Below are 22927 nucleotides of genomic sequence, written 5' to 3' on the forward strand. Positions count from 1 at the left end.
GCCACTATCCACTCTGTCTCCTACGCCAAAAATCTGAGAGTCGTTCTTTCTCCTTCCTTTATCAAGCAAGTATCTAATTAGTCATTGAGTGCTGTCACTCCTACCCTCTAGAATATCTCTTCTCCGAGGTCAGTCCCTTCCCCGATTCCTCAACCTCTCCCGGAACTTCTTCGTGAAGATCCAGAAACCTAGATCTTCATTCTCTTTACTGACTCCTTCTTGTCACTATTTAATCATACTCAAGTTTCTCCCGTTCCTTAAGTTGACACATCAGTTCTACTCTCATATAAACCTAGTAATAACAGCTACCCTGTCATTCATTCAACATACTTTTTTAAAATATGTTTTTATTGATTTTAGAGAAAGAGAGGAAGAGAGAGAGAAACATCAATGGGAGAGAACCACTGGTCCACTGCCTCCTGCATGCCCCCTACTGGTGATCAAGCCTGCAGGCCGGGCATCTGCCCTGGCCAGGAATTAAACCAGTGACCTCTGGGTGCATGGGATGACACTCAACCAACTGAGGCCACACTGGCTGGGGCTCATTCCGCATCCTATATAATAAAAGCCTAATATGCAAATTGTCCTCTTGGCCGGGAGATTGACCAGGAGTTCGACCACTCGCTATGATGTGCGCTGACCACAAGGAGGTGGTGCGGAACATGGCGGGTGTCGGTGATGCAGTGCTGGCAGTGGGCGACAGGAGGTGCTGCTGGCCCTGATGAGAGTGGGACCGTGGCAGGATGGTGGAGCAGGTGAGCCGGTGGCACCAGGCCAAGGTGGGTGCGAGCAGGGCCTGATGACTCAGGCGGAGCGGGGTGCACGGGGATCCAGGGGCCCAGGTACTGCCCAGGGGTCAGCTGGGACCTGCCCTTCCACGCCAGACGCTCGCACTTCGATCACTGGCCAGGCCCAGGGACCGCATCTGGGCGTGAGTTTCGTGCTCCAGACCTCTAGTATCTTCATTGAGCACCTACTGTGTGCCAGGCAGTTTTTTAGGGCTAGATGGCCCAACATTGTTTAAGATGCATTGTATACAAAGATAGCCTGTGCGTGTAAAACGGCACCGTTTCATAGAGCACTGACTGTGTGCCAATCACTGTGCTCAACACCATAAATTCATTACCTCATTGAGTCTTTTCAATAGCCTTGTGGAGTCAGCGTTGTTATGCCCCACTGTACAGATGAAAAGGAAGCTGTAATCTCCAAAAGTCACAGGACTCAGACCCACCAGTCCCACTTCGTGTCCTGCGCCAGGCTCTGAACTGTGAGCCCATAGGGGAATGCAGATCCCTTTTGCTCGGAGAACATTTTAAATATTTTCAGTAGGCGCCCCCTAAAGTGAAATCCGTGGGTGCTGGGCCTTTCCAGGAAGACCAGAGAGCTCCTGTCTGCAGAGTGTTCAGGGCTGACGGCCCTGTGTGGGCCAGACAGACCAAGTGCCTGTCCTTGGCCTGGACTTCAACTTGAAACAGGAGGAATGGCCATCTGTGTCCTCTTGATTTCTGAGCCATCAAATTTTTTTTTTTTCATGTGTTCCTCACTGTTAGTTGTTCTGACCTCTTCCGGGAACTGATCCATGCTCTGCTTTTAAATTAACTTCACTTGTTGTCTCAGCCTCCCTCTTCTGCCTCCCCCACCATTCCAGGAATGCAGCCCAGAGTACCTGATGGTTTTATACCCCATCGTCTTCCTCTTTGCTCTGTGCTCCAGGCCTCCTGGGCGGGTCTGCAGTGGGTGGCCAGAAGCTGTGTTTTCTTGGAACAAATCTTCCCTAGATGACTAGGGACCCACACTTTTTTGCACAAGTAGATACTGCAGGCCTCCTGTTGGTTTTTTCCTGGTTATAAACTCGCCTGCTACTGGCGAAGTGCGAGGCCTCAGGGTGCTACCTGCCCCTGATGGTGTGTCTGTTCTCCTGCCCCAATTCGGGGCCTGAGGAGCTATGTCTAGTCCTTTCTCTACTTTTCCTGAAGGTGAGCACCAGGCATACCTTGGGAAAATTCCCCTGCAGGGCACCTGTCAGGTGGGAGCCTGTTGTGTGCCATGAAATCAAAAGTGATGTGAGCTGGTCTGATTTTTGAGACATTGATACTAAAGTTTTAGAAACGTCTAAAGCAAGTAGAGAAAGTAAACGTATGTCCATTGACCCTAATAATTAAAAAATAAAATGTTGGCCGAAACAGGTTTGGCTCAGTAGCTAGAGCGTCGGCCTGCGGACTGAAAGGTCCCAGGTTCGATTCCGGTCAAGGGCCTGTACCTTGGTTGCGGGCGCATCCCCGGTAGGGGGTGTGCAGGGGGCAGCTGGTTGATGTTTCAGGCTCTCTATCCCTCTCTCTTCCTCTCTGTAAAAAAAAAAAAAAAAAAAAATCAATAAAAATAAAACGTTATGTTTTAATTTTTCTGGTGATTTATTTTTTTATACTTTTATGAAAGTATCACTCTGTGACAGAGTTGAAATGTAAAAACCCAAACAAACTGTCCCTTCTTCACAGATTGTGTGATACGCATCGGGCTGCGCAGGCTTTGGGTTGGCTTTACCTCTCCCGACCTCCCTCTCCTGGTGTGCACTGGGGGTTAGGGAGGCAGCGCATGGACACGCACACACATACCCCCCACCCCCAGGCATCCGTGCTCTGGAAGCGGTGAGGGCAGAGGAGGCCCTTAGTGGGAAGGGCGATAGGAGATTGATCAGGGGAACTCCCGGTGCAGGTGATATCTGAGCTGTGCCCGGAAGGATGGGACTTCGGTGGCGGTAGCAAGGTTAGACACTTGGCAAAGGGGGGTTGGGGGGAGAGAAGGTGGGGGCAGTTTCTTGCCTTGCAGACACAGCTCCAGGCACTATGGGAAGCAGGAGCCGTAGACGTGCTTAGAGCTGAGCACGGTCTCTGATGGAAGCAGGCAGTCAGGCTGCATTCCTGTGGTATTTGAAGATTGATCTTGTCAGATTAGCAGCTTTGCTTTTCTTGGTTCAGGTACAAGATCCCCACGTGGGGAGCTCTGCTGCTGGGGAAGAGCGAGAGCTGAGGAAAGCAGGGAACGTGATCCTGGCCCTTCTCCCAGTCTGCGGAGGCTCCAGGCCAGGATCCGCCCTGCAGCGGCTCCTCAGTGAGGGAGCGCCCGAGTCTGAGCTCCGCTCACACAGCTCCAGAGCCAGGCAGGAGCGCTGCAGAGAGGCTGCTGGCATCTGGGGACGTGGTCCTGCTCTCTCTGCGCTGTCTGCACAGGGGCTGGGGAGGGGGGCACAGCTGCATAGAGGGTGCCTCCCCCCATAAACTTTAGCCTGCAGGAGAGAAGCAGGCTGCAGCCTCACCTCTCCCAGCTGCAGGCAGGACACCAGTCCTCGCCTGCCTCCTGCCATCTGAGCTTTCTGCTCCCTGCTCCCATTCAATTCATGGGATCATGCATTGCTCGTAGGCAAATGAAGGAGCCAGAGGGAAGCCATGGCCCCACCCAGAAACCTGAGGTCGGTGAATCTCTCAGGAGAGAGGTCTGGCTGGAGGGGGGAAAATTGGAGATAATCCTTGTGGGAACCTCAGAGGATGGATGAGCCTGTCCAGGGTGACGTGGAGAGCAATGGGCGATGTGGTCCCTGCTCTTGGGAGACCCTGAAGGGGGAAATGCAGGCCTGACCGCTGGCAGCACGACAGGCAGGCCTGCGGACAGCTGGCCGGTGACATCTCTGTGCCTCTTGTGTTGGGATCGACCCATTCTCCCTTTCCCAGTTCTGTGGGCTTAGCCGGGGAAGTTTTCCGTAAACTTGAGAACACAGTTTGAAAACAGATGGTTGGCAGACACGAAAGGACACCTTGCACTCTTGCTCGGCCCCTGAAGAAAGAGTGTCTAGGCCAGAGGCCAGCTGTAGCGCTTGCTCCAAGAAGCAGGCCCCCCGCGGAGCAAGATCCCCCCCCACCCCCCCCCGCCAAATGGGCCAAGGCATGTGCACGGGGCTCAGAAACAGCCCTGCGGGGCCTGGTCAGAGATGGTTCTGTGCCCGCTGTCCCCACTGGCCTTGCTCCCACATGTCCGTGGGCGGCTGTGATCGGCGAGGTTCCAGCCAGATAAAGGGCTGTCTCCACCTCACTCCCCATCTCCCCCATCCACCCCCCTGCCCACCCTCAGGACAAGCCAGAGGGATTAAGGGCGGGACTTTGTTCGGCTCTCTGTTTGTCCTTAGAACCCTTTGTGCCCTCTCTGAAACCACTGCCCACACACCTGTGCCTTTGTCTTCCATGCACAGGTGCCCCTGACATCCAGGTCCCTTCCCCCACGACGGGCCTGTCTCCCCTCCTCCCTACGCCTGAGGGAGGATGCAGTGAGAATGAGCACTGCTTTGATTCCTTTCTCCTGGCGGAGAGAATCCTTCCTCAGAGGCAGTGACCTTGTGAACGTAGGGTGTAGCCAGCTCTGCTGTAGCCTAGGATTCCCGAGTAGGATGAGCTGTACACGCGGCAGCAGGGCGGCGCACAGCAGACCATGCCCCGGTGCTGGCGGCTGCGGGGAAAGACTGCTCATCCCAGGGACTTGGCCCTTGACCCAGCCCTGTCTCCAGTGGGCTCCGGCAAAGACACTGACCCTCATGGAGATGCAGTCCTTTGCAGCATAATCCACTCAGATTATTGGGAGGAAGCTGAGAGTTCAGGGGCTGCAGCCTGGCCAGGGAGAGCTGCATATAAGGTGCAGGCTCAGGAGTGAGCCTGGCTCCATCCCCCTCTGCCCGGCACTCACTGAGGAGCTCCCTGGAGGAGCGTTTGCTGAAGGGAGAGAGGCAGGACCGGCCCTTCTCTGCCCTGCATCTGGATCCCAGGGCTGCCCTGGGTGAGCAGCAGGTCTTGTCACTATCTCAGCCTTGAGCCCTTTTCAGGAAGGACTTGGGAGTTGGATGCAGAGAGAGGAAGATAGGAAGCCAGGTTACAAGGCTCCAGCCATTGTGTTCCCTCCAGCAGGAAGCTGTTTTCTTAAAATAAATAAATAAAATAAAATAAAAATATATATATGTTATTATTGATTTCAGAGAAAGATAGAAACATCAGTGATGAGAGAGAACCCTCAATCAGCTGCCTCCTGCACAGCCCACACTGGGGACTGAGCCTGCAGCCAGCCATGTGCCCTGACCCGGAATCAAACTGTAACCTCCTGGTTCATCGGTCGTCGCTCAACCACTGAGCTACCCAAGCTGGGCGAGGCTCTTCATTTTCTTTGCAGGCCCTGTCTGGGCTAATGGCTGGCTACCTGTCAGCCCTTTCCCCAGGCTGGCATGGATCTCAGCAAGTGGCGTGCTTTGTGGCCGGGGCAGAAGCGGTCCAGCCCACTCAGCCAGCCATTGCTTGGTGCTGGGGTGAAGCTGATCAGGGGGGGGGTCGAGAGGGGCTTCTCTGCCTCCTGACTTCACCACTGGGTCAGGGATCCTCGCCAGTGCGCACCCCAGGCTCGCAGCCCCTCTTCACTCCATCTCGCCTTCCGCACTCCAGGCAGGAGAAGGACCTGGGCTTTGGAGTCGGGTGCATTCACCTGGGTTTGAACCCCAGCTCTGCCACTTAGCTACCGAGTGGCCTGGGACAGGCTCCTTAGCGCTGCCCTGCTTCAGCTCCCGTCCTGCAGCGTGGGAGTGACAGCCCCGCTTCCTGGCGGCCGTGGGGCCCGCCAGCGGCCGGCCCGGGGCCCGGGCCCGGTGCTGACCCGCCGTGATGCCGGGCCGCGGCGGTGCCTGCCGCCGTCCTGTCTCCTCACTCCCTGGCCGCCTCCGCTCTTATGGAGACCTTCTGGTATGCGTGTGTCTTGACGGGAGCCGTCAGGACTTGTGTCGACGGTGCTTACAAACCCCGGTGATTGGCGTTTGTTGATACAGGAATGCCTCCTCGCTATCGGGAAGTGTGACTTTTGGAAAATGCAGCCACACAGGGTGCAACCGATATCTTGTAATTTAGTATAAAAAAAAAAGGCTTCTGACCACCCGACAGAGCCGCAGAGAACTGATGCCTCCCAGTGCCCTGACCGCTGGGTGGCCTTGCCCTGCAGCCCACGGTCTTTGGCACCCATGTGCTGTGCACATGCTGCTTCCCAGCCTGGAACGCTCACCTCCCAACTCCCTGCCCGCGGACCCGCTGCCTTTGCTTGAACGGCAGCTCACATGGCACCTGGCACAGGCAGGGCCGTCTCTGGTCAAAGAGCTGCTTGTGGCAGCCCCCCCCCCCCCAGAAGGGGCCAGGACGGGGCATGCACTGGACTTCGGGGGCACCGTGTGCATGAGCACCTGGAGCGCCCCTCCTCGCAGTCTCCACATTTCAGCTCCAACTCAGATGTCCCTCCTCCGAGGAGCTTCTCCCCGGGTCCCGGGCAGAGCTGGACTCGGGGCTCCCTCAGCTCCCTGTGCATCTCTGTCAGGAACACGTCCCACGTTGCACCGTGGCTCCCTCCTGAGACTTCCACTTACCCTTGTCTAATTCTCACCTTTAATTTGCTCCGTGTCCCTTACTGAGAATGAACTAGGACAGCTCCCATGTCCCCTGCCTTTGTCTGTCCTGCCAGCACGGCTGTCACAGCAGCCTGGGTTTGGAGAGGGAAATACAAGTGAGGCATCCGCTGACCTCGTGCTACCCCCAGGCCCACCCTGCCGCTCGGCCCAACTCGCTGGGCTTCCTTCCCAGCGGCCGAACCCCCAGCATCAGCGATGGGAAGAGTCTGACGGGTTCTAAGAAGTTAGTAAATTCTACATAACTTTCCTGTGGGAGCTTTCAGTTTGATGGGCTCCTTCGGTTAGCTCAGATAATTAGGAATTGCATATCTGTCCACTTGTTCAGTGCCTTTTTATTAAATGCCTGTGTTGGACCCTGGGGAAATGGCTTTGAAAAATGTAGGCACGGTGCCAGATCACCATCTGGGAGGTGTAAACTGAATTTGTCCCTCTGGGTCCTAGTGATGTTCAGACCAAGTGGAAAAGGGAGACGCCTGACTGAGGGTCCCCACCCCGGGCCCCGGGGTGGCCATAGTGCGCTCCGGGGCCGGGTAAGCGTCACTCAGTAGCTCTGTGGGCTGTGGCGGGGCCGGGAGGGGGCCAGCCCTGGGGCCCCAGAGAAACTGAGTAGCTTTCATGGAGCAGGGTTACGGAGAGACAGAAAGGACATCTGAAAAGACTCTGAGCAAGACTCCCTGGCATGTTCCCCCAAGTCAAGCCCAAACAAAAGGCTGTTGATGGCATGCCTTCCGCACAGTCACGGAAAGCTCCAGACGAAGGGTGAGCCGGTTCTGCTCCTGCCGTTCAGAGGCCGTAAAGAATGGAGAATGGCTCGGCGAAATCATGGCTTCGTCACTAAGCCAGCCTCCGCGCCAGAAGCGAGCACGTCCGCACGGCCTGTGATCTCAATCCTTGTCCCTGCGGAGGCTCCCACGTGGCAGCGAGTGCCTGCGGGCATGGGACAAAGCCTCCCACACCCTCCACCTCCGCGGGGGCCAGAACCAGGCCTCGCCGAGCCCCATTTAGACCTTGCCCGGGGGGACTGCCTGCCTCACTGCTGACCCCAAGGGACCCAAGTTAGCTTCTGCCCCTGCCCCTCCCCCTGAACACTCCCACCCTGCCAAGCCTTTTCCAGAGCTTTTGGGGGGCTGTGATAAGTAACGGTTGCTGGCCCCCCCCCCCCCATCCCCGACCCCAGGGGCTGAGAGGATGAGAAAGACTAGCAGAACTTGTGATGAGTGCGGGAACAGAGCGAGCCAGGACCTTATGCACACCAGCTTAGGGGCCCTGACCAAACTGAGGCAGGAAAGGCTTCCCAGAGGAGGTGCCGCCTGTGCGGGCTGTCGGGAGACAGGTGGAAACTGCCAAGCAGAGAGCCCAGGACAGGCAGGCCCACCGCGGGAGGGAGACACACTGGCAAGCCGTCTGGGCTGTCCCGGGTGGAGGGCTGGGATGGGACGGGACGAGGCCGTGAAGGCCATGCCGAGGAGTTTACTGTTTCCTGTTATTTTCCACTATAGTTTATATTTAGTGTTGCTTTCTATTAGCTTCAGGTGTTTAACACAGTGGTTAGACATTTATGTAATTTTTAAAAATATATATTTTATTGATTTTTTTTTTTTTTTTTTTTTTAGAGAGACAGAGAGAGGGATAGAGAGCTAGAAACACTGATGAGAGAGAAACATCGACCAGCTGCCTCCTGCACACCCCCTACTGGGTGTGCAGGAGGCAGCTGGGGATGTGCCCGCAACCAAGGTACATGCCCTTGACTGGAATCGAACCCAGAACCTTTCAGTCCGCAGGCCGACGCTCTATCCACTGAGCCAAACCGGTTTTGGCGACATTTATGTAATTTAGGAAGCGATTCCCCCATAAGATCTCACCCACCCACCTGGCGCCGTACGTAGTCACTACAGAATTATTGACTATATTCCCTCTGCTGTACTCTACATCCTGTGACTATTTTATAAAAACTCTTTGTTATGAGGTCAAAGCTTTAGAAATTTAATTAAGGTCATTACCTGAAGTGGAGGAGAGAGGGTTAGAGGAGGTGGCACTGGGGAGGGGGCTGCTGGGAGGCAGTGAACCGGCATGAGGGGCGTGGAGAGATGTTGGGGAAGGAGAAAGGACATTGGGTGGCTGGTGTAGGGATGAGTGAGAGGGAGGGCTACAAACAGATCCCCAGGTTCTGTCTCACACCGTTGGGTAGATAGATGGCTGCACCACCTCCTAACCTAGAGAACAAAGGGGCCGGCAAGTTTGGGGGCAGCTGTTGAGTTCATTTGTGGAAATGCTGACCTTGAAGTTCTGTGGAGCATCCCGTAGAGAGGTGAGCATCCCGTAGAGAGGTGAGCACCCGTGTCCTTTTAATTTTGTTTCCCAATTTCTTTCTGTCATAAACAACACTGCTCTAAATAATACTCATGTAAATAAGTCATTATGAAGTTCCCTGACAATTTCCTCATGTCGCTGGCTGGCATAGCGAAAGAAATGTTTTCTCGATACTGCCCTGGCTTGTTGTATCTATCCCTCTTTATCACCAGACATCTCAACTTGAAATGTATTTGCCTAAACTTCCTTCCCATTCCTTCCCCTATCATTTATCTTATAAGCATTTCCATAGCAGTACCATGCTAGTTACTAAGGATGCAGAGTTGTACATCATTTTACCCTAGAACTTCCATCTGGAAGGGGTGTCAGACACAAACACAAAATTGTCACAGACTGTTGATGTCACGGCAGCTGAAAGTACAGGATGCTGTGAGTACACAGAGAGAAGGCACCAAATTAAACTGAGGGGATCAGAGGAAGCTTTTGCTTTTCTAAGGAGGACTTTTCTAAGGAGGATTCCTTCTCTGTCATTATTGACGGTACCTCTTGATCTTTCCTTGTAAATATTTGCTTCTGGCATTGACAAGCCAGAGATGATTCTCCCATTGGTTCATTGATAAGTGATGTCTCACCATCATTCAGGTGAAAACTTTTTTTTTTCTTTTTCTGTTTTGGTTTTGTGTTTAGCCAGGGTAGGTGCTACAAGTACCAATGGATGGGATAGATTATGTCAGTGGTTACTCAGTATATGTGGTCTGTGGACCTGAAACGTTCAGGGGCCCCTCCAGGCCATACCCAGCCAGAGCCAAAGAGCCATGCCTTTTCCTGGTCTCCCGGCCTCTTCTGGAATCACTCACTATCTGCCCCACACCCCTGTATTCTCCCAGCACTGCCTGCTCGCCAAGACATCCAGGTAAGGGCATTGTCATGGTCCCCCCGTCGGCAACCTGGACAAAATGCCGGAAGTTCCTCTCCCTCCCAACTGTACGCCCGCGGCACTGGGAGCGTGTGTAGCTGAGAACGCCTTGAGAAGCCATCTTTTTTGGGCGAAGTGGTTAGAGGAGGATTTTTGAAGGAAGCGGTATTTTATCAAGTCTTAAAGATTTCATAGGAATTCGGCAGTTGAAAGATGTTAGGGGTGTTCTAGACAGAGGGACTGGATAAACTAAGAGCAGGAGAGCCACAGGATACTCAGAGAACTGCAAGCGTTTCACCATGTTTGGGGCTCAGTGTCACGTCCCAGAATGCTGGGAGATAAGCCTGGGACCCGTTTACAAGCCGCTCTAAAAGGATTTTTACTGTCGTCTGAAGAAAATCATTTGGGGGAAAAAAAAATGAAAATATTCCTTTATTAACTTTCGGTCGAGCATATGTTTGTATATTCCAGTATTTTCAGAAAACAACTCTGAGACCATGTGGATTTTGGCAACAGGATGGGAAATTATTGACATGTTTCAGACAAGAGTCAAGAGAGTGACGTGATCAGATTTGCTCTTTGGAGAGTCTGCTCTAACCTAATAATGGAAGATGAATTGGAGGAAGGAACTTGGAAACATGAAGGCCAGTTCGGAGACTGTTACAGTAACTGCTGAAGGCAGTCCCTTAGGGATGGAGAACAGAGACTGGGTAGCACATAGGAAATGCAACCAAAGTGTTCTCCCCAGAACATCTTGTGTGGCATTCTCCCCTCCACCACCACATCTACCCCCCGGGACAGGAGCCTGTCATCCCTAGGTGGTCAAACCTCGCACCTATTTTGCCTACTGAACTGATTTGATGATTAACTGGGTGAAGAAGGCTGGGCAGAGGGAAGCATCTGGAATGACTCCCAGGTTTCTGGCTTTAAAGATAGAAAAAAAAAAAAAATAGGGATGCCGTTCATTGAGATTGGGAACCCAAAAAGAAGAGCAGTTGTTTCTGATTTTGTCAGAAAAGAGCAAAGGCAGAGATTGTGAATTTGGTTGTGAATGTAATGATTTGAGATGCTGATAGAACACTGAAGGAGGGAGATGGAGCAATCACGAGCTTGTGTGAGCCTCGAGTCCAGGAAGAACGCTCGGAGCTAGAGGCAGGCAGTGGGAGCTGTGAGCATGCAGGGGAAGCTGTGGCAGTGGGTGAGGCAGGAGAGGGTAGGTGTGTAGACTTGATCCCAAACGGGCAGCTTATAAGCTAAATCCTTTTTTAGGGGTCGAGTCCATTATAGCTTGTCATAACCCTCCACTTCTTGTTGTCTTACATCTGGTCCAACTAATATTTATAGTATCTTCTTGGCTCTTGTAGGCATTTGAGGTTATACATTTTAGAGGGAGAAGAAGAAAGCAGGAGGACCTAACTCTAGGGAATACCAACTCAAAAGGGATTCATAGGAGGGGAGAAAAAAAAATGAAGGAGAATAGGAAAGAATGGCCAGAGAGATTGGAGGAAATCATGATAACAGTATTTTGTTCTCTTCAAAGTTATGGAAGGCAAGGTAGGGAATATGTAATAAAGTATAAAATGTGGATTCCATTTGATGCAACAGTTCCACTTCTAAATATTTCACATGAGGAAATCATCGTATCTGAGCACGCAAGTTATTGTAATATGATGCTTGTTGCAGCATGTTTATAATGGCAAAAAATTGGAAACAACACCAGTGTCTCCTAGTTGAGAATGATTAAGTAAATGCTGCATGTTCACACGGTGAAATAATATGTAGTCATTAAAAATGATGATGTCAGACTACATTTACTGACATGTCCCCACAATTTTGTTTTATTATTTTATTTTTTTTTACTAATTTTTCAAGAGCAAGTTATGGAACAGGACATGTAATTCCACTTAAGTGAAATGTCTAGCTATAGAAGGAAATGTATGTCTGGAAGCCTTCACACACAAATTTCCCAATAGCTAAATCTAGTAGAACTCGCTCCGGGGGTCTGTGCCTTTGACCTTTCTGTGGCTTATGACTTTCTTGGCTTCTGCTCCTTGTCGTCTTTCCCTGACCTTTGTCCAATAGGCTGGCAATTAGGACTGAAAAATGGCAGACTCGGTCCTGGGAGAATCCTTCAAAACTGGCAGCTTGTGCAGATCCGAGGCACACCCAAAACTGGGCAGTCACTGGGCAGTTCTCTGGAAAGAAGCGGATATGGACAGTGTTTCCCTGGTCCTTAGTCCCTTTGAGTCTACACGACTCTTCAGGAATGAAACCCTTCCCAGGGTCTCTGGGTACAGGTTTCCTCTCCTTACCCGCCTCCCACACCCTCTAGCAAAATTGCCCGGCTATCCCCTCTCTCCCATGCCTTCTGTTCAATCAAAGGGTTATTTTTAACCGTGTTGTGTATGGCATGCTTGAAATCCTGGCAAAACACCAGAACTTTGGAATAGACACCCGAGATAGAAATAGTCTCCCACAACCACTCTCTTTTTAAAGTGTTTCCTTTTAAAGAAAGAAAACAAGTTGTCTAAACTGCAGGCAGCCCTGCCAGTACGGTCCCCTCACACTAGCACTGAGAAGCTGCACCTGCTGCCGCTTTGGGACTTGCTTCAGCCCAGTGCGGGGGACGGTTCCTGCCCCTTTCCTGGGCTTGGTGGGTCTGGAATCCACGTGTCTCAGGATCACAGAGTACCTGGTCCATCCCTCATGCCCAACGGCCAGAGGCTCTTAACTTACCGGAGCAGCCCATTCACTTCAAGATACTCGGTAACTGGAGAGTTTTAACTAAGAAACACCCAAATCTGCCTTTCTGTGGCTTGCACCTGTGGGCCTAGTTCCACTGGCCTGAGACACAGAAAAGTCTAGTCCCTCTTCTGTCATATTTCAGAGAGTGGAAGCTGGTGATCATGTGCCTTCAAGTCCTCCTAGCCAGGCATCTCTGCTCTTGAAGGCCTTTTATTACTTTATTACTTTATTACTGTTCCTTCAGAAGGCTCCCGGAGTGGAGTTCATGCTTGCTGAGAGGGGGCCTGCCTCACAGAAAGCATCAGGATAAGCTGTCCTCCCATTTTTAATGTTCCTCATGGTGACACTGCTTTAGTGGTCATGTCACATTGGCCATAAACCTGTTCTTGTCGCACTGTTGTCCAGTCCCCATCTCCTTCTCACTCAAGACTGTGATAGTATTTATGGGCCCAAACCAGGCCTGCCCATGTAGCTGCCTATTCAGAGCTCTTTGGATCATCCGTTGATTTCCAACATAAGCTGTTTCTTTCCTCTCTGTTGATTTGATGATTAAGCCATTCTATCCTTGTCCAAACAGTATACATAAAACAGATACCAAGACAAGCCTAGAACTGACCTGGTAGGCGTGAGCAAAACTGTTCACCAGCTACCAAACTTGCAAACCATCCTGCGATTAGCCCCCATTGCTATTCCTTTCTCATACCTCTAAGATGTATTCTAAACGCTCTTCAACGGTAGTATCTGAGAGCTTCATGCACAGTTTCCTCCTTAAAATAAGCACCACCGACTTTGAAATCAGAAATCTCAGGTTTCAGACCTGGTTTTCCCCTCTCACCTAGGACAAATCACTTCAACTCTTTGAATCTCGGTTTCTACATCTGGAAATTAGGGAAAATACCCATCATGCTCATTTCAAATGGTTTTTGCGAAGTTGAAAGGATGACAGTATAATGAGAAACAGTAGGTAAGAGTAAGCTGATGACAATTCATAAACATTTATTGAAAACCAGAGTGCTTACAAATGCCTGGGGAGGGGGAGTCAGCGCTCAGGGACCTGGGACAAAGCAGAATAGGGCTTCCCCAGAGGGTCTTAAAGCAGGGTGAGAACAGTCGGCCTTTGCTAGTCGGGTCTGCTGTCAGGATATATGCTGAGAGGGCTGTGAGGAGGCAAGGCAGACGGGACCTCAGAGTTTGGACCTAGAGGTGGAGACGGCCTTGGTGAGAGCAGTGTCTCTGCGGTGTGGGGGTGGAAGCCAGCTGACCTCCAGCTGAATCACCAGGTGAGGATCGGTGCGTGTGGACTGCTCCCAGGGAGCGTGCCTGTGAAGGGAGAAGGAAGACAGGTTGGGAGCTCGGCGAGTGTGGCCATGAGGGTAAAGTGGGTGTCTGGACGGCCAGTGGGAAGGATCCTGTACCCGGCCAGGAAAAGTGGAGCTACAGAGAAGAACGCTGGCACAGATGATATAACAGGGAGGGCAGGGGTTGGCTTTGGATCTCCAGAAGGACACTTCTTCCATTTGACAGCAGGGTGCTGAGAGAGAAGCTTGAGAAGGGTGGCCGTGTTTGTAAGACCACTGTGGGCAGTGGAGAAGACCGCTCTCCAGGGCGGCCAAAGACTGCCAGGCAGCAGAGCAGGCCACGTGGGAGACATGACTCTGCAGTGGCTCCAGCTCATGCACGGGTGTGAGTTTCCTCCAGCAGGCTTAGTCCTCCAGGTGTAGGGACAAGGATTCTGAAAGAAGTAACTCCAGACCGGAAATTGCGCCCCAGATCAACCGTGCTTCCTAGAGGATTCATCTGTAGGAAACCGCTTCTGTTCCTAAAGTGAGGAGAAGGGTGCTGGGCGTTGGGGTAGAGACGGGACTCAGGCCACTCCACGGGGAGCAGCCATGGCCAGACCCATTGCTGCTGGAGAGCAGCTGCCCATGGACGGTTCGTTCCCAGGAGCCTTGTGGCATGTGGAGACAGCAGTAGCCTGGTGGGTAGACCTCTCTGGCTTCCCTGTGATGAGGTGGCCAAGTCCTTGTCAGGTTGTATGCTGAATGTGGAAGGGCCCAGAACCCTGGTAGAGAGCCCTGGAGAGGGGCTAGGGAAGCAGTCAGGCTGTGTTGTGGCATAGTCCGTGAGACCAAGACAACACATGCCCGTGGGTGAGGGCAGCTGGAGCTGTGTCGGTGGAGTATCTGCAAGAGGCTGGGGCAGGAGGCACAACAGTCCCTGGGCCCTTGCTACAAAGATCTGTTCTGAGGACAGTGCTTCTGAATGCTTCACGTCATTCTGGAGCCTTCAGCTTCCTGAGCTAAAGCAAGGTGGCTCACCTCTAACCAGAGGAATCAGCGTCTGAAAGCAGGACCCATCCTGGCCCGGGGCTGAGGGAGTCCTGGGGGTGCTGTTGGCAGTTATTGGTAAGTCAGGCACTACCATCAACCCTGCCTCTGACCTGGCACTCCCTCTGGGAGAAGGAGGGCACGGCTGATACCAAAAGTGGGAGGAAGTAGGGAATGGACAGTTATTGAGCAATGTGGTGCTCCACGAACTTTGCATGCTTATCTCATTTCATCTGTGAAGTATAGGTATTATTAGCCCTGTTTTTTATTCATTCATTAAACAAATATTTACTGAGTGCTTGCTAGGTGCCAGGTGCTGCTCTGTGTGCTGGAAATACAGCTGTGAGCAAAACAGACAAACATCCCTCCCTGCCTTTGTGGAGCTCATAACTGAGAAGCTAGCCAAGCCCAGATATATAAATAAATTAGATAGTATAGGAGACTGTAGGGAGTGCTAGAGAGAAAAATAAAGCAGGAATGGGGAATAGAAAGTTGGGGAGGGTGGCTGGGAAAGGTGACATTTAAATAAAAGCCTAAAGGAAGTTAGGGAGGGAGCAGGCTGATATGGAGGGGGACGGGAGGGGAAGAGTCTTCCAGGCAGGAGAAACAGCCAGTGCAAAAGCTCTGAGGTAGGACCCACAAACAGAAAAGAAGCCTATTTTGCTACAAAATAGTAAGAAATGCCAAAACTAGTTTGGCTCAGTAGATAGAGCGTCGGCCTGGGGACTGAAAGATCCCAGGTTCGATTCCAGTCAAGGGCATGTACCTTGGTTGCGGGCACATCCCCAGTAGGGGAGTGTGCAGGAGGCAGCTGATTGATGATTCTCTCTCATCGATGTTTTTAACTCTCTATCCCTCTCTCTTTCTCTCTGCAAAAAAAATCAATAAAATAAAAAAATAGTAAGAAATGAAATCAGAAAGTTAAGAGAAGTCTAAAGCACGAGGACATTGAAGTTCATTATAAGGATGGAAGATTTTGAGCAGAGGAGTAACAGGTGTTCAAGCATCCCTCTGGCTGCTTTGATGAGAATAGACTGCTGTGAGGCAGGGACTCCACTAGGAGACTTTTGTAATGATCCCTGAGGAAGGTGACAGTGACTTGGACCTCAGGGGAAGTGGTAGAGATAGTGGGTGAGATGTGGTCACGTCCAGGATATGTTCTGAAGGTAGAGCTGACGGGTCTGCTGACATCTCAGAAGTGGGTGTAAGAGAAAGAGAAGACTGTAGGCTCACTCAGAATTCAGCCTGAGCATCTGGAGGAATAAGGTGCCACTTACCAAGAGGGAGAAATGATTGCAAGAAGAACAGGCTTTAGGGGGAGTATTAGGAACTCAAGTTGAAATGAGCATAGTTTAAACCTAGATGTCCACCCGGAGATATTGAGAGAGAACACAGAGGACTGTGGGAGTCGGGCATTCAGCAGAGAGGTCCAGTCTATGAAGTGAGTGAGTGTAGAAGGAGAAGAGTAGCAAGGACTGAGCCCTAGGGCAAACCCACATTTAATGGAGCAGGAGAGGAGAAAACGGCAAAGGAGGAACGCCCAGAGTGATAGTAGGAAAACGTGGTATTCTGGAAACCAAATTAAGGACATATTTCAAGAAGAGTAATAATGTAATCTGTCATTGGTAGGTAGGGTGATCAATATAAGTTATTATCGAAACTCGACACTTTTGAGAGTAAAAGTGGACATTATTAAAAATTGCTTCAGGGCTAGAAGGAGACAAGATGGCAACCAAACAGACAGACTTGTTCTGATCCTGGTCCCAGAACAGATAAAAGCAGCGTCTAAGTCGCTCAGGGAATATTGATTGCCAGCTATGGGTTAGCAGAACTCTAAAGGAAGGTAAGGAAGGGTCCGCAGGACAGGATTTCCTGACCAAGCAACCAGCGCTGCGGCGGCAGAGACCTCTCCCGGAGCTATGGGCACAGAGGGAAGGCTGTGCCATCTTACCAGGAAGGAGGATCTTCTCTGAGGCCTGGAAAATCCCACAGCAGAGGAGACCAACGAGCAGCTGTGACGCCCCAATCGGCGCAAACACGTGGATTCAAGGGAGTTCTTTGATCACCCACGGAAAGGAGAAGGAACACCACATAACCAGACATTCTGAAAAGAGAGACCATGGGGAGACAAAGAAATAGCCTGCACATGAAAGAAAAGCAGGCATCACCAGAAAAGGAAGTAAACAAGTTAAAGGTAAGCAACCTATCAGAGCAAGAATTCAGAGTAATGATCATAGGATGGCTAAAAAGAATGGAAGAGAAATTTGACAATAACCAAGAAGAAATGAGGAAGAACCATGAGGAATTGAAGAAGAACCAAGAGGACTTGAAGAAGAACCAAGAAGAAATGAAAAATGACATTGCTACCAATAGAAAGCATCAAGAGTAGACTAGAGGAAGCAGAGGACCGCATCAGTGAGCTAGAAGACAAGATGGAAAAAAATACCCAATTAGAGCAGCTTCTAGAAAAAAAAATTTTTTTAAAGCAGGAGGAGAGCCTACGGGAGCTTTGGGACAATACAAAACAAAATAATATTCGAATAATAGGGGTTCCAGAAGGAAAGGAAACTGAGGTAGACATGGAAAAAGTAACTCAAGAAATAATGACAGAAAACTTTCCTGAGATAGAGAAGAAAAAACCCACACAAATCCAAGATGCTCGCAGAGTCCCAAGCAAAATGAATCCCAGAAGACAGACGCCAAGGCACATTATAATTAAATTGGCAAACAACAATGACAAAGTAAGAATCTTAAAAGCAGCCAGAGAGAGTCAGAAAGTTACATACAAAGGAACCCCCATCAGACTAGCAACTGATTTCTCAACAGAAACTTATCAGGCCAGAAGGGAATAGGATGAAATATACAAAGTCATGCAAAGGAAGGGTCTGAATCCAAGAATACTGTACCCAGCAAGGCTATCAATTAAAATTGAAGGGGAAATCAGGAGCTTCACAGTCAAAAAAAGACTGAAGGAATTTATCTCCACCAAACCAGCAATGCAAGAAATGCTAAAGGGCCTACTGTAAAAATAAAGAAATAGGAAACGAAGAAGGAACACGGGTATAGGATAAAAATGGCGTCAAGCCGAGACTGGTTTGGCTCAATGGATAGAGCGTCGGCTTGAGGACTGAAGGGTCCCGGGTTCGATTCCAGTCAAGAGCATGTACCTTGGTTGCAGGCATATCCCCAGTAGAGGGTGTGCAAGAGGCAGCTGATCGATGTCTCTCTCTCATTGATGTTTCTAGATTTCTATCCCACTCTCTTCCTCTCTGTAAAAAATCAATAAAATATATATATTTTTTAAATCAGTGGAAAACTATTAAAAAAAAATGGCGTCAAATGAGTACCTATCAATAATAACCTTAAATGTAAATGGATTAAATGCTCTAATCAAAAGACATAGGGTAACAAATTGGATAAGAAAACAAGACTCATACATCTGTTGTCTACAAGAAACCCACCTCAGAAAAAAAGACACACACAGACTGAGGGTGAAGGGATGGAAAAAGGTTTTCCAGGCAAATGGAAATGAAAAAAAAGCTGAAGTAGCAATACTTATATCTGACAAATTAGATCTCAGAGTGAGGACATAACAAGAGATAATGAAGGCCACTTCATAATACTAAAGGGAGCAATCCAACAAGAAGAAATAACCCTGTAAAAATATATGCACCCAACACGGGAGCACCCAAATACATTAAAAAACTGCTGGAGGACATTAAGAGAGAGATTAATAGCAATACAATCATAGTAGGAGATTTTAATACCCCACTGTCACCCTTTGATAAATCATCTAAACAAAAAATCAGCAAAGAAATATCAATCCTAAATGATTCACTAGACCAGATGGAATTAATTGACATCTTCAGAACATTCCACCCCAAAGCCACAGAATATACATTTTTCTCAAGTGCACATGGGACATTCTCAAAGATAGACCACATTTTGGGACATAGGCAAAGTCTCTTCAAGAAGATAGAAATCATATCAAGCATCTTCTCAGATCATAGTGGCATAAAACTGGAAATTAACTACAATAAAGATAACCCAAAGAAATTAAACACATGGAGACTAAACAGCATGTTATTAAACAAGGACTGGGTTACCAGAGAAATCAAGGAAGAAATTAAAAACATCCTGGAAACAAATGACAATGAAAACACAACAATCCAAAATCTATGGGACACAGCAAAAGGAGTTTTGAGAGGGAAGTTCATATCCCTACAAGCCTATTGCAAAAAAACAAGAAAAAATGGTAACAAATTATCTAACTCTACAACTCAAAGAGTTAGAAAAAGAGCAACAAGAAAAGCCCAGTGTAAGCAGAAGGAAGGAAATAACAAAAATCAGAGTGGAGATAAACGACCTAGAGACCAAAGAAACAATACATAAGATCAACAAAACCAAAAGCTGGTTCTTTGAAAGGATAAACAAGATAGATGAACCTCTAGCCAGGATAACCAAGAAACAAAGAGAGAGGACTCAAACAAAATCAGAAATGAAAGAGGTGAAATAACAACAGACCCACTGAAATACAACGGATTGTTACAAAATACTACGAACAACTCTATTCCAACAAACTGAACAACCTGGAGGAAATGGACATATTCCTAGAAAAATACAAACTTCCAAAACTCAATCAGGAAGAATCTAAAAATCTCAATAGACCAGTGACTTGGGAAGAAATTGAAACAGTCATCAAAAAGCTTCCAGCAAACAAAAGCCCAGGGCCAGTTGGCTTCACAGGAGAGTTTTACCAAACATTCAAGGAAGAACTAAAATCTATCCTCCTCAGACTATTCCAAAAAATTGAAGAGGAAGGAACACTTCCAAACTCCTTCTATGAAGCTAGCATCACCCTAATACCAAAACCAGATAAAGACAACTCAATGAAAGAATTACAGGCCAATATCCCTTATGAACATAGATGCCAAAAACCTCAACAAAATTCTAGCAAATAGGCTCCAGCAGAGCATCACAAAGATCATACACCATGACCAAATAGGATTTATTCCAGGAATGCAAGGATGGTACAATATCCGCAAGTCAATAAACGTGATACATCACATAAACAAATTGAAAGATAAAAATCATATAGTCATATCAATTGATGCAGAAAAAGCATTTGATAAAATCCAACACCCTTTCCTGATAAAAACTCTCAACAAGGTGGGAGTACAAGGATCATGCCTCAACATAATAAAAGCTATATATGATAAACCCACAGCCAACATTATACTCAATGGGCAAAAACTAAAACCATTCCCTCTTAAGAACAGGAACAAGACAGGGATGCCCACTCTTGCCACTCCTGTTTGACATAGTACTGGAAGTACTAACCATTGCAATTAGACAAGAGGAGGAAATAAAAGGCATCCAAATTGGAAAAGAAGTAAAGTTATCCTTATTTGCAGATGACATGATATTGTACATTAAAAAAAAACCAAAAGACTCCATTAAAAAACTAATTGACTTAATAGCCGAAATCGGTTTGGCTCAGTGGATAGAGCGTCGGTCTGCGGACTCAAGGGTCCCAGGTTCGATTCCGGTCAAAGGCATGTACATTGGTTGCAGGCACATCCCTGGTAGGGGGTGTGCAGGAGGCAGCTGATCGATGACTCTCTCTCATCGATGTTTCTAGCTCTCTAACCTTCTCCCTTCCTCTCTGTAAAAAATCAATAAAATATATTTAAAAAAAACACACACTAATTGACTTAATAAATGAATTTGGCAATGTAGCAGGATACAAAATTAACACCAAGAAATCCATGGCATTTCTATACACCAACAGTGAAATTACAGAAACAGAGACTAAAAAAGCAATTCCATTTACCATCGCACCAAAAAAATTAAGATACCTAGGAATAAATTTAAGTAAGGAAGTAAAGGACCTATATGCGGAAATCTACACGACACTAAAAAAAGAGATAGAGGAAGATGTAAAGAGATGGAAGAACATACCATGTTCATGGATTGGTAGAATCAACATCATCAAAATGTCCATACTTCCTAAAGCAATCTATAGGTTCAATGCACTCCCCATTAAAATACCAACGGCATATTTCACTGACCTAGAAAGAACTCTCCAAAAGTTAATTTGGAACAATAAAAGACCCCAAATAACCACAGCAATCCTGAGAAAGAAGAGTAAAGTAGGACGGATCTCAATACCAGACTTCAAACTGTATTACAAAGCCACTGTTCTCAAAACAGCCTGGTACTGGCACAAGAACAGACATATAGATCAATGGAATCGAATCAAGAACCCAGATATCAACCCAAATCACTATGCTCAATTAATATTTGACAAAGGAGGCAGGAATATACAATGGAGTCAAGACAGTCTCTTCAATAAATGGTGTTGGGAAAATTGGACAGATACATGCAAAAGAATGAAACTAGATCACCAACTTACACCGTACACAAAAATAAACTCAAAATGGATACAGGACTTAAACATCAGACGGGAAACCATAAAAATACTAGAAGCATCCACAGGCAGCAAAATCTCAGACATATGCCAAAAGAACTTCTTCACTGATACTGCCCCTAGGGCAATGGAAGCTAAAGAGAAAATAAACAAATGGGACTACATCAAAATAAAAAGCTTTTTTACAGCAAAAGAAACCATCAACAAAACAACAAGAAAGCCCACTGTGTGGGAGAACATATTTGCAAATGTTATCACTGATAAAGGTTTAATCTCCAACATCTACAAACAGCTTATACAACTAAATAAAAGGAAGATGAATGATCCAATTAAAAAATGGGCAATGGACCTAAATAGAATATTTTCAAAAGAAGACAGAAGGAAGGCCAAAAGGCACATGAAAACATGATCAAAGTCACTAATTATACAAGAGATGCAAATCAAAACAACAATGTGGTACCATCTCACACCTGTCAGAATGGCCAACATCAACAAATCAACAAACGACAAGTGTTGGCGAGGTTGTGTAGAAAAAGGAACCCTCATGCACTGCTTGTGGGAATGCAGACTGGTGCAACCGTGGAGAACAGTGTGGAGTTTCCTCAAAAAACTGAAAATGGAACTCCCATTTGACCCAGTATTCCCACTCCTAGGAATATATCCCAAGAAACTAGAAACACCAATCAGACAGGATATATGCACCCCTATGTTCATAGCAGCACAATCTACAATAGCCAGAATTTGGAAACAGTCTAGGTTCCTGTCAGCAGATGATTGAATCAAAAAACCATGGTACATCTACACAATGGAATACTATGCTGCCATGAAAAAGAAGGAATTATCATTTGCAGCAACCTGGATGGAATTGGAGAACATCATGCTGAGTGAAATAAGCCAATCAGTGAAAGAGAAACACCACATGACCTCACTCATTTATGGATAATAAAGAACATTATAAACTGATGAACCAAAAGATAGATATAGAGACAGTAAAGCAACAAGCAGACTGTCAAATTACAGCGGGGAGGTTAGGGAGATCTGGGGGACATAATAGATCAACCGAAGGACTTGTATACATGCATATAAGTACAACCAATGGACATAAATCTCTGGGGAGGGAGGGTATGAATGGGAGGGAGGGGGAAAAATAAATGTCAAGAGCCTTGAAATAGATTTTTTTGCAATAAAAATATTTTGATAAAATCTTTAAAAAAAAATTGCTTCAGGATAAAACACATAAACCAACATCATCCCAGGCAAATCAGAGTGTTGTGTGGTTGCTTTACTGATAAGTCAGTAAGAATTGGCCATTGGGGAATAATCATCGGCCATAAAAAAGAGTGAAATCTTACCTTTTGCAGTAGCATGGATGAACCTAGAAGGTTTTATACTAAGTGAAATAAGTCAGAGAAAGACAAATACCATATGATTTCACTTACATGTGAAATCTAAAGAACAAAATAAATGAACAAACAAAACAGGCTCATAAATACAGAGAACAGACTGATCATTGCCAGGGGAAAGGGTTGTTGGGGGACTAGGTGAAAAGTTGAAGGAATTGAGAAGTACAGATTGATAATTATAGGATAGTCATGGGGATGTAACGTACAGCCTAGGAAATACAGTCGATAATATTGTAATAACTATTATGGTGCCAGGTGCATACTGGAATATCAGGGGAACACTTTTAAAGTATATGATTGTCTAACCACTATGCAGTACAC

At 47.8% G+C, this 22927-nt stretch overlaps 1 protein-coding gene and 1 long non-coding RNA gene across 8 annotated transcripts in view; one reads left to right on the forward strand and one right to left on the reverse strand.

The window, feature by feature from the left end:
* Window positions 1-22927, forward strand: part of ST3GAL3 (ST3 beta-galactoside alpha-2,3-sialyltransferase 3) — a 169386-nt gene that overhangs the window by 103488 nt on the left and 42971 nt on the right. The gene's annotated exons all lie outside the window — the stretch shown is intronic.
* LOC118723807 lies at window positions 13412-15241 on the reverse strand. The gene is made up of 2 exons (XR_004989378.2): window positions 14765-15241; window positions 13412-13766 (listed from the first exon to the last, which is right to left on the reverse strand). It is a non-coding gene; the product is annotated as an uncharacterized LOC118723807 (long non-coding RNA).

The sequence above is a fragment of the Pipistrellus kuhlii genome, unplaced genomic scaffold (assembly GCF_014108245.1).
Source record: "Pipistrellus kuhlii isolate mPipKuh1 unplaced genomic scaffold, mPipKuh1.p scaffold_m20_p_2, whole genome shotgun sequence".
NCBI classification, from domain to species: domain Eukaryota; kingdom Metazoa; phylum Chordata; class Mammalia; order Chiroptera; family Vespertilionidae; genus Pipistrellus; species Pipistrellus kuhlii.